Here is a 10,206-nt window from a genome sequence, read left to right as displayed (position 1 = left end):
AACATACCTTTGTCATCTTTTTGTTGATGTATGCTCCTGCCAAGAGCAATTAGAAATATTAGATAAAATATTACAAGATATCTACTTGAAAGCAGCAGAGACTTACCAAGGTAGGTATGGCTTGGGAGCCAAAATCCCAGACAGAGAAAATATGTGAGCCCAACATTGAGCCAACAGAGATAATGTGAGCCCAATATTGAGCCAGCTCTGCCGCTCACAGTGTTGGCCAATTCAAGGCAGCGCTGGTGAGCTGTGGGACAGAACTTCTACTAGTCTTAGGACGCTGATGTTTTAAAAAACAATGGATTCAGAATCTACGAGGGAAGACAAACCCAAATGACCAGCAGGGAGCTAAGAAACACAGACTCGAGGAGCAGGAGAAACTGGAGGTGGCGACGCCCTGACAATGGAACTCAGCTTTGAACTAGTTCCATCTGCGGAGAGATGAAGGCGATTTGTCCTCGCCTTAATTGGTTGCCGAAAGGAAAAGCACCATGGAGAATCTTGCATTTTATTCAGATATATATATATATATTTTTTGATAATAAAAGTTACTTTTTATTTGTGTATTTCTGTTGTCTAAATTTTTTTTTTTATATAATTTTATTTTTTTAATGGGGTGACATCAATAAATCAGGATACATATATTCAAAGATAACAAGTCCAGGTTATCTTGTCGTTCAATTATGTTGCATACCCACCACCCAAGGTCAGATTGTCCTCTGTCACCTTCTATCTTGTTTTCTTTGTGCCCCTCCCCACCCCCTATCCCTCTCCCATTCCCCCCTCCCCCCCCCGTAACCACCACACTCTTATAAATGTCTCTTAGTTTCACTATTATGTCTCACCTACGTATGGAATAATACAGTTCCTGTTTTTTTCTGATTTACTTATTTCGCTTCGTATCATGTTATCAAGATCCCACCATTTTGCTGTAAATGTTCCGATGTCATCATTTCTTATGGCTGAGTAGTATTCCATAGTGTATATGTGCCACATCTTCTTTATCCAGTCATCTATTGATGGGCTTTTTGGTTGTTTCCATGTCCTGGCCACTGTGAACAATGCTGCAATAAACATGGGGCTGCATGTGTCTTTACGTATCAATGTTTCTGAGTTTTTGGGATATATACCCAGTAGAGGGATTGCTGGGTCATAAGGTAGTTCTATTTTCAGTTTTTTGAGGAACCACCATACTTTCTTCCATAATGGTTGTACTACTTTACATTCCCACCAACAGTGTATGAGGGTTCCTTTTTCTCCACAGCCTCTCCAACATTTGCTGTTACCTGACTTGCTAATAACAGCTAATCGAACAGGTGTGAGGTGGTATCTCATTGCCGTTTTGATTTGCATTTCTCTAATAGCTAAAGAAGATGAGCATCTTTTCATATATCTGTTGGCCATTTGTATTTCTTCCTGGGAGAAGTGTCTATTCATATCCTCTTCCCATTTTTTTATTGGATTGTTTGTTTGTTTGTTGTTGAGTTTTATGAGTTCTTTGTATATTTTGGATATTAGGCCCTTATCTGAGCTGTCGTTTGAAAAAATCATTTCCCATTTAGTTGGCTTTCTGTTTATTTTGTTATCAGTTTCTCTTGCTGAGCAAAAACTTCTTAGTCTGATGTAGTCCCATTCATTAATTTTTGCCTTCACTTCTCTTGCCATTGGAGTCAAATTCATAAAATGCTCTTTAAAACCCAGGTCCCTGAGTTGAGTACCTATGTCTTCTTCTATGTACTTAATTGTTTCAGGTCTTATGTTTAGATCTTTGATCCATTTTGAGTTAATTTTTGTACAGGGGGAGAGACTGTAGTCCAGTTTCATTCTTTTGCATGTGGCTTTCCAGTTTTCCCAGCACCATTTATTGAAGAGGCTTTCTTTTCTCCATTGTGTGTTGTTGGCCCCTTTATCAAAAATTATTTGACTATATATATGTGGTTTTATTTCTGGACTTTCTATTCTGTTCCATTGGTCTGAGTGTCTATTTTTCTGCCAATACCATGCTGTTTTGATTGTCGTGGCCCTATAATAGAGTTTGAAGTCAGGTATTGAAATGCCCCCAGCTTCATTCTTTTTCTTTAGGATTGCTTTGGCTATTCGGGGTTTTTTATAGTTCCATATAAATCTGATGATTTTTTGCTCTATTTCTTTAAAAAATGTCATTGGAAGTTTGATGGGAATTGCATTAAATTTGTATATTGCTTTGGGTAATATAGCCATCTTGATTATATTTATTCTTCCTAGCCAAGAACAAGGTATATTCTTCCATCTCATTATATCTTTTTCGATTTCCCTTAACAATGGTTTATAGTTTTCATTATATAAGTCCTTTACATTCTTTGTTATGTTTATTCCTAAGTATTTTATTTTTTTTGTTGCAATCGTGAAGGGGATTGTTCTTTTGAGTTCCTTCTCAGTTGTTTCATTGTTGGCATATAGAAAGGCTATTGACTTCTGTATGTTAATTTTGTATCCTGCGACCTTACTGTATTGGCTTATTGTTTCTAGTAGTCTTTTTGTGGATTCTTTGGGTTTTCGATGTATAGTATCATATCATCTGCAAAAAGTGATACCTTTACTTCTTCTTTTCCGATATGGATGCCTTTTATTTCTTTGTCTTGTCTGATTGCTCTGGCTAGAACCTCTAGTACCACATTAAATAAGAGTGGAGAGAGTGGACAACCCTGTCTTGTTCCTGATTTAAGGGGGAAAGCCTTCAGTTTAGTGCCATTTAATATGATGTTAGCTGATGGTTTATCATATATGGCCTTTATCATGTTGAGATATTTTCCTTCTATACCCATTTTGTTGAGAGTCTTAAACATAAAATTGTGTTGTATTTTATCAAAAGCCTTTTCTGCGTCTATTGATAAGATCATGTGGTTTTTGTTCTTTGTTTTGTTGATATGGTGTATTACATTAACCGTTTTACGTATGTTGAACCATCCTTGAGATTCTGGGATGAATCCCACTTGATCATGATGTATTATTTTTTTAATATGTTGTTGTATTCGATTTGCTAGTATTTTGTTTAGTATTTTAGCATCTGTATTCATTAGAGATATTGGTCTGTAGTTTTCTTTTTTTGTGCCATCCTTGCCTGGTTTTGGTATGAGGGTTATGTTGGCTTCGTAAAATGTGTTTGGAAGTATTGCTTCTTCTTCAATTTTTTGGAAGACTTTGAGTAGAATAGGAACCAAGTCTTCTTTGAATGTTTGATAAAATTCGCTGGTATAGCCGTCTGGGCCTGGACTTTTATTTTTGGGGAGGTTTTTAATGGTTTTTTCTATTTCTTCTCTACTGATAGGTCTGTTTAGGCTTTCTGCTTCTTCTTGACTCAGTCTAGGAAGGTTGTATTTTTCTAGGAATATATCCATTTCTTCTAGGTTGTTGAATTTAGTGGCATAAAGTTTTTCATAGTATTCTACAATAATTCTTTGTATATCTACGGTGTCCGTGGTGATTTCTCCTCTTTCATTTTGGATTTTGTTTATATGAGTTCTTTCTCTTTTTTCCTTGGTAAGTCTTGCCAAGGGTTTGTCAATTTTGTTGATCTTTTCAAAGAACCAGCTCCTTGTTCTATTAATTTTTTCTATAGTTTTTCTGTTCTCTAATTCATTTATTTCTGCTCTGATTTTTATTATCTCCTTTCTTCGGCTGGTTTTGGGTTGTCTTTGTTCTTCTTTTTCTAGTTCCTTAAGGTGGGAAGTTAAGTGGTTCACTTGGGCTCTCTCTTGTTTGTTCATATATGCCTGAAGTGATATGAACTTCCCTCTTATCACTGCTTTTGCTGCATCCCATAGATTCTGATATGTCGTATTGTCATTTTCATTAGTCTGTATATATCTTTTGATCTCTGTACTTATTTCTTCTTTGACCCATTCATTTTTTAAAAGTATGTTGTTTAGTTTCCACATTTTTGTGGGATTTTTTTCCTCTTTTTTGCAGTTGAATTCTAGTTTCAAGGCTTTATGATCAGAAAATATGCTTGGTACAACTTCAATTTTTCTGAATTTGCTGATGTTGTGTTTGTGGCCCAAGATATGGTCAATTCTTGAGAATGATCCATGTACACTGGAGAAAAATGTATACTCAGTCACTTTGGGATGAAATGTCCTGTAGATGTCTATCATATCCAGGTGCTCTAGTGTTTTGTTTAAGGCCACTATGTCTTTGTTGATTCTCTGTTTGGATGACCGATCTAGAGCCGTCAGCGGTGTATTGAGGTCTCCAAGTATGATTGTGTTTTTGTCAGTTTTTGTTTTAAGATCAATAAGTAGCTGTCTTATATATTTTGGTGCTCCTTGGTTTGGTGCATATATATTAAGAATTGTTATGTCTTCTTGATTCAGTGTCCCCTTAGCCATTATGAAATGGCCATTTTTGTCTCTGAGTACTTTTCCTGCCTTGTAGTCAGCATTATCCGATATGAGTATTGCTACACCTGCTTTTTTTTGGATGTTATTTGCTTGGAGTATTGTTTTCCAGCCTTTCACTTTGAATTTGTTTTTATCCTTGTTACTTAGATGAGTTTCCTGTAGGCAGCATACAGTTGGATTTTCTTTTTTAATCCATTCTGCTACTCTGTGCCTTTTTATTGGTGAGTTTAATCCGTTTACATTTAGTGTAATTATTGATACTTGTGGGTTCCCTATTGCCATTTTATATCTTGCTTTCTGTTAGTTTTGTGTCTTGTTTGATCCTTCTCTTTTGTTTTTCTATCTTTTGTTTTTATTTGGTTGTATTCCATACATCTTTCCACTGTTGCTATCTTTTTTATCTCATGTGCTTCTGTGGTGGTTTTTTCAATGGTGGTTACCTTTGAATAATGAAAAGGGTCCCTACCCTGTTCATTGTAGCGAACTATTTTGTGAGTACTTTTGCACTCCATCGTCCTTTGCTACTGTTAATCTCCATCTTCTCCCCCTCTTTCTTTTTGTTGTTGTCACAGTTTAAATTTGGTTTTATTGTGTTCTTCTTGGAGCTTTTACTTGTGGCTCTGTTTTTTTTTGTTCTTTGTATCTGATTGGAGAACCCCCTTTAGTAATTCCTGGAGTGGGGGTTTTCTGATGATAAATTCCCTCATCTTTTCTGTATCTGTGAATGTTTTTATTTCTCCTTCATATTTGAAGGATAGCTTTGATGGGTATAGTATTCGTGGCTGAAAGTTCCTCTCTTTCAGGACTTTAAATATTGGGGTCCATTCTCTTCTAGCTTGTAGAGTTTCTGCTGAGAAATCTGATGATAATCTAATGGGCCTTCCTTTATATGTTGTATTCTTCTTTTCCCTGGCTGCCTTGAGAATTTTTTCTTTGCTGTTGGTTTGTGTCAATTTCATTATGATATGCCTTGGAGTAGGTTTGTTGGGGTTAAGAAAACTTGGAGTTCTGTTTGCTTCTTGAACTTGAGGCTTTAGTTCTTTCCACAGGCTTGGGAAGTTCTCATCTATTATTTGTTTGAGTATGTTCTCCATTCCATTTTCTCTCTCTTCTCCCTCTGATATACCTATTATTCTTATGTTATTCTTTTTGATGGAGTCAGATAATTCTTGTAGGGCTATCTCATTTTTTTTAATTTTTGAGTCTCTTTCTTCTTCTCTCTGTTGTGCCTCAAGTTGCTTGTCTTCTATTTCACTAATCCTCTCTTCTATCTGACCTGTTCTATTAGCTAAGCTTGTTACTTCGTTTTTCAGCTCGTGAATTGAGTTTTTCATCTCTGTTTGATTTGTTTTTATAGTTTCAATTTCCTTGGACATATATTCTTTGTGTTCATTGAGTTGTTTTCTGAGCTCCCTAAATTGCCTTTCTGTGTTTTCTTGTATATCTTGGAGGATTTTTAGGATTTCTATCTTGAATTCTCTGTCATTTAGCTCCAAGGTTTCCAATATATTAAATTTTTTCTCCATAGATTTTTCCTCATCTAGCTGTGTTACCTCTCTTTCTTTTGTATCCATGATATTCGATTTTCTCTTCCTTAATGGCATCTGAGGGTAGTTTTGTTGATAGTATTAATGAGATTTAATAAAGAATAAAAAGTTTAAAAAAAAATAATAAAAAAAATCGAAAAAAATTGTTTTTTTTTAAAAAAATTAAGAATGAAATAAAGAAAAATAAAATAAAATAAAAATTAAAAAAAAAAAAAAAAAGGAAATTATTCCCCCCCTCCTTTTTTCCTCTCCTCTCCTCTCCCCTCTTTCTTGTTAAAATCTTGTGGTGGACTGTGAATTATAACAAACAATGCCTGTGATGGAGGGCCTGAATTGGGGAAAAGTAATAAAGGGGCAAACAAAACAAAACAAAACAAAAAAAAAAAAAAAAAAAAAAAAAGAGCGTATGGACCCACAAAAAGCAAATAAGGAAAAAATTTGGGTCAAGAATAAAATGATTTGCTTTTAGGTGTTGGTTGTCTAAGAGTTATGATGAGAGGATTAAGAGGAAAACAGAAAAATGGGGGGACAAATTAAAAAATTACTATTGTATTTAGTGGAACAAGAACTAGATAATATGGAGAGCCAGGGATGGGAGCACTGCTCGTGAGTTAAAAAGGTGAAGTAAAAAACCCCCAGAATGCCACAAACATAAGTTTGAGTCCCAGATAAGATAATTTGTTTGTTATTGAGGTTTGAGTGAGAGGAGATGTAAAGGAGAAAGGAAGAAACTAATATAGAGGGAGAAAAGAAAGAGAGAGAGAGAGAAAAAAAAGAGGGAACCACTAAAAGAAGAAAAAAGAAAGGGGAGAGAGAGAGAGAGTTAAGGGTTTTGGAGTGCAACCCTCATAGAGAGAAAGGAAGAGAAGAGAAAAGATAATGGGAGATGTAACACTTATGGGTAGTGTAGTTCAAGGAGAGGAGAGAGTAAGACCGGTAGAGAGTTAATCGGCCAAATTGGAGGAGGAAAAAAAAAGTATCAAGAATGAAGATAAGAGAAACAAACGAACAAATATAATAAAATGGGATAGGTTATAAAGTCTGCAGATTATTCTTGATTTTGAGAGGTTATCTTCTTGCTTTTTCTTTTCTCTCCCTCTTCCTGGTCGGTGACTCTGTACCCCGGGTTTTGCCCCTTTGCCACGCTCAGGTGGAGGTTTGCAGTTGATAAGTCTCTATGGCAATGTCATGTATTGTGCTTTAGTCTCGTTGGCAGTCTAGGCTATTAGCATTTATAGGCTCCGACAGTGAGAGAGTCCGTGTTCCTAGAGCCTTTCTCCTAGTCTTTCCTTCCTCAATTAGTAGCCTGATAATCCAGCTGTGGGGTTGCTGCTGCCTCTGCCTGGATAGTAAGAGGCTCAAAGAGCTGGCAACTCCCCACTCTATTTCCACTCAGCACAGGGCTCTGGGTAAGGCTCAGTCAGTCAGAGCTGCTAGCATAATCAGGCGGGCTTTCCGGCCATTCAAAGACCTCTGGCTCTGCCACTCTGTCCGGTAACACAAGCGGGTGCCCACTTCTGGGGCGCTTGGATGAAACTCTCACTCACTGGCTGCCCGCGCAGACCAGGATATCCAGCCAGCAGTCTCACGCTCTGAGTGAAACCCCCAACCGCAGGGAAAAGTTGCAGCGTTGGTATTGAGTCTCGCTCCGTCCCCGTGCGCGGCTTTTGCAAGGCGCTGGGGCGGCCCGAGATTCCGCTTTGGCCCACACAAAGGCCCCTGACTCTGCCCCTCTGTGCGATAACACGAGCGCGCACTGCCGAGGCACTCGGAGGAATCGCTCACTCCCTATCTGCGCGCGCAAACCCGGATATGAGGCCAGCCGCTTTCCCTCTGAGTGAAACACCCTCAGGCACGGAAAATCTCCACCATTGGAATTAGTTCTCACTCCCTCCCGTGCGTGGCTTTCCCAGGGCGCTGGGGCTGCCCAGAGACTCTGCCCTCGGCCCACAGAAAGGCCTCTGACCCTGCCTCTCCGTGGGGCAACACGGGCACTGACTCCCGGGGCCTAGGAAGAAATCTCTCGCCCACTAACTGCGCACCAGCCAGGAGACCGGGTAAAATGGCCGCGCCGCTTGTCTTTCTTTGTTTGGGTTTGGCGCGAGTGTTAGCTTGTATTGCCCGGGTTGCCACAGGATCAGATTTTCCTCGGCTTGGATCTCCGTGCCACAGCCTGGTTCGGCCGTTTGTTTCACGGCCTGGATGTATTCACCCCCTTTGCCCGCCTCAGTTTCTATATTCACAGTTACCAGAGAAAGCCGCCCTGTTTAGGTTAGTGAGGAAGGCGGAGCATTTCTTACTCCCTATTTCCTTCGGGGTTTGGTTATATATTTAGCCAATTTTTCACTCAATCATACCTTTGGGTGTATTGCGAAGCATCTGGAAGCTCCAAGTATAGGTTTTTCTGTTTCTGGTTGAAGATCTTGTTGAGTTTTGGGGGAGATTTATCGGTATCGCTTCTTACCCCGCCATTACTCTGACGTCATCTTCCAGATATATTTTTTAAAAGCCCAATATCTGACATTCAGTAACAAGAAAGATGAAATGGCTAAATGTCAAGAGAAAAAAAAAACAAAAAATACAAACTGACTCCTAGAAGATCTAGGTTTTGGAGTCCTTCCCATACAGAATTTAAAATATCTATGATTAATGAGTTCAAAGATTTTAGTAGAGGCGTAGAAGACGATATTTAAAAAATAGAAAGAGGCCCTGGCTGGTTGGCTCAGCGGTAGAGTGTCAGCCAGACGTGTGCAAATCCCAGATTTGATTCCCAGCCAGGGCACACAGGAGAGGCGCCCATCTGCTTCTCCACCCCTCCCCCTCTCCTTCCTCTCTGTCTCTCTCTTCCCCTCCCGCAGCCAAGGCTCCACCGGAGCAAAGTTGGCCTGGGCACTGAGGATGGCTCTATGGCCTCTGCCTCAGGCACCAGAATGGCTCCTGTGGAAACGGAGCAATGCCCCCAATGGGAAGAGCATCGCCCCCTAGTGGGCATACCGGGTGAATCCCTCCCAGTTGGGCACATGTAGTCTGTCTGACTGCCTCCCGGCTTCTAACTTCAGAAAAATACACACACACAAAAAAAAAAAAAAAAAAAAAAAAAGAAATTTGATAAACTGAAAATTTTAGTAACTTAAATTAAGAACTCCATATATAGATGAATAATAGGTAAACTAAAAGGAATAGTGCCTACCTCCGGGAACTAGGGAGGGGGTGTTGATGTAAAGTACAGGGAATCTTCTAGGGTGTCAGTAATATTTCGTTCCTTTTATCTGGTTACATGGATGTGTTTACTCCATAATAAACTCTCAAGCTATAGATACATGATTTGTGTTTTTGTTGTGTATGTGTGTTAACTGATGAAACTTCTTCATTAAAACATGAAATACCCCATAGAGACTCTGAAATTCTGGGAGGGATGTGGTGTTTCAAGAAGCCAAACCCCTGCAGGTGGAGCAAACAAAGAAAATAAATGAGTCTCTCATTTATGTGAGACTCATAAATGACTTCTCTGAACTGGCTTGCTGGATTAACTGACAGTACCCCCCATGCCACCCCAGTCAGCCTTCTGATAGATATCCACAGAGTGCCCAACACCCAACCAGGAAGTTCGCATACTCACTCCATTTGTTAGGCTGTCTCTCTGATCGTAAGAGCCCATTGTGCTTGCCACTAAGCCTGAAACTAAAATTATTGTACTTGTCCCTTTATAACAAGATTTAGATAAATATGTTAAACTGATGATATTTGAGTGCAAAAAGCAACTGTTTCTATGAAAAGTTGACTGCTTCCTGTGCTCGTTCCGGCAGCACATATACTAAAATTGGAAGGATACGGAGAAGATTTGCATGATCCCTGCGCAAGGATGACATGCAAATTCATGAAGCACTCCATATTAAGAGAGAGAGAGAAAAGTTGAATGCTTCCCCAGTAAGGGTGAGTAAGTAGAGAAGAAAACTAGACTGCACATGAATAAGGAGGTCGTTGAGGAACACCTTTCTGTGTGCACACATTGAGAAGGACGTATCACCCACACACAGATACGTACATGATAGAGCCAGTCTGATGATTGGATCGCCATGGAGTTGTTCTGAGAACCGAAGTAGGAGAAGAAACAAATTCAGTGATATATCTAAATGGCTTCAGAAACAGACTAAATAGTAGTTATTATTATTAGTCATTAATACAAAAAAAGAGCCAGAATTCAGATTCAAGCCCTTAAACAGAAATAGCTGCATTTCATGAGGATTCTTTCTTTAAATTCTACTGCTCAATAATTT

General features: G+C 39.0%; 1 non-coding gene across 1 annotated transcript; it reads left to right on the top strand.

The window, feature by feature from the left end:
* The first annotated feature begins 9,719 nt into the window (after nt 1–9,719).
* On the top strand, nt 9,720–9,826 carry LOC136401947 (U6 spliceosomal RNA). The gene has a single exon (XR_010750869.1). It is a non-coding gene; the product is annotated as a U6 spliceosomal RNA (small nuclear RNA).
* Nucleotides 9,827–10,206: the final 380 nt, after the last annotated feature.

This window comes from Saccopteryx leptura, chromosome 3, assembly GCF_036850995.1.
Source record: "Saccopteryx leptura isolate mSacLep1 chromosome 3, mSacLep1_pri_phased_curated, whole genome shotgun sequence".
Classification (NCBI taxonomy): Eukaryota; Metazoa; Chordata; class Mammalia; order Chiroptera; family Emballonuridae; genus Saccopteryx; species Saccopteryx leptura.
The sequence above is the reverse complement of the archived record's forward strand: the minus strand, read 5'-3'. Positions and strand labels throughout refer to the sequence as shown.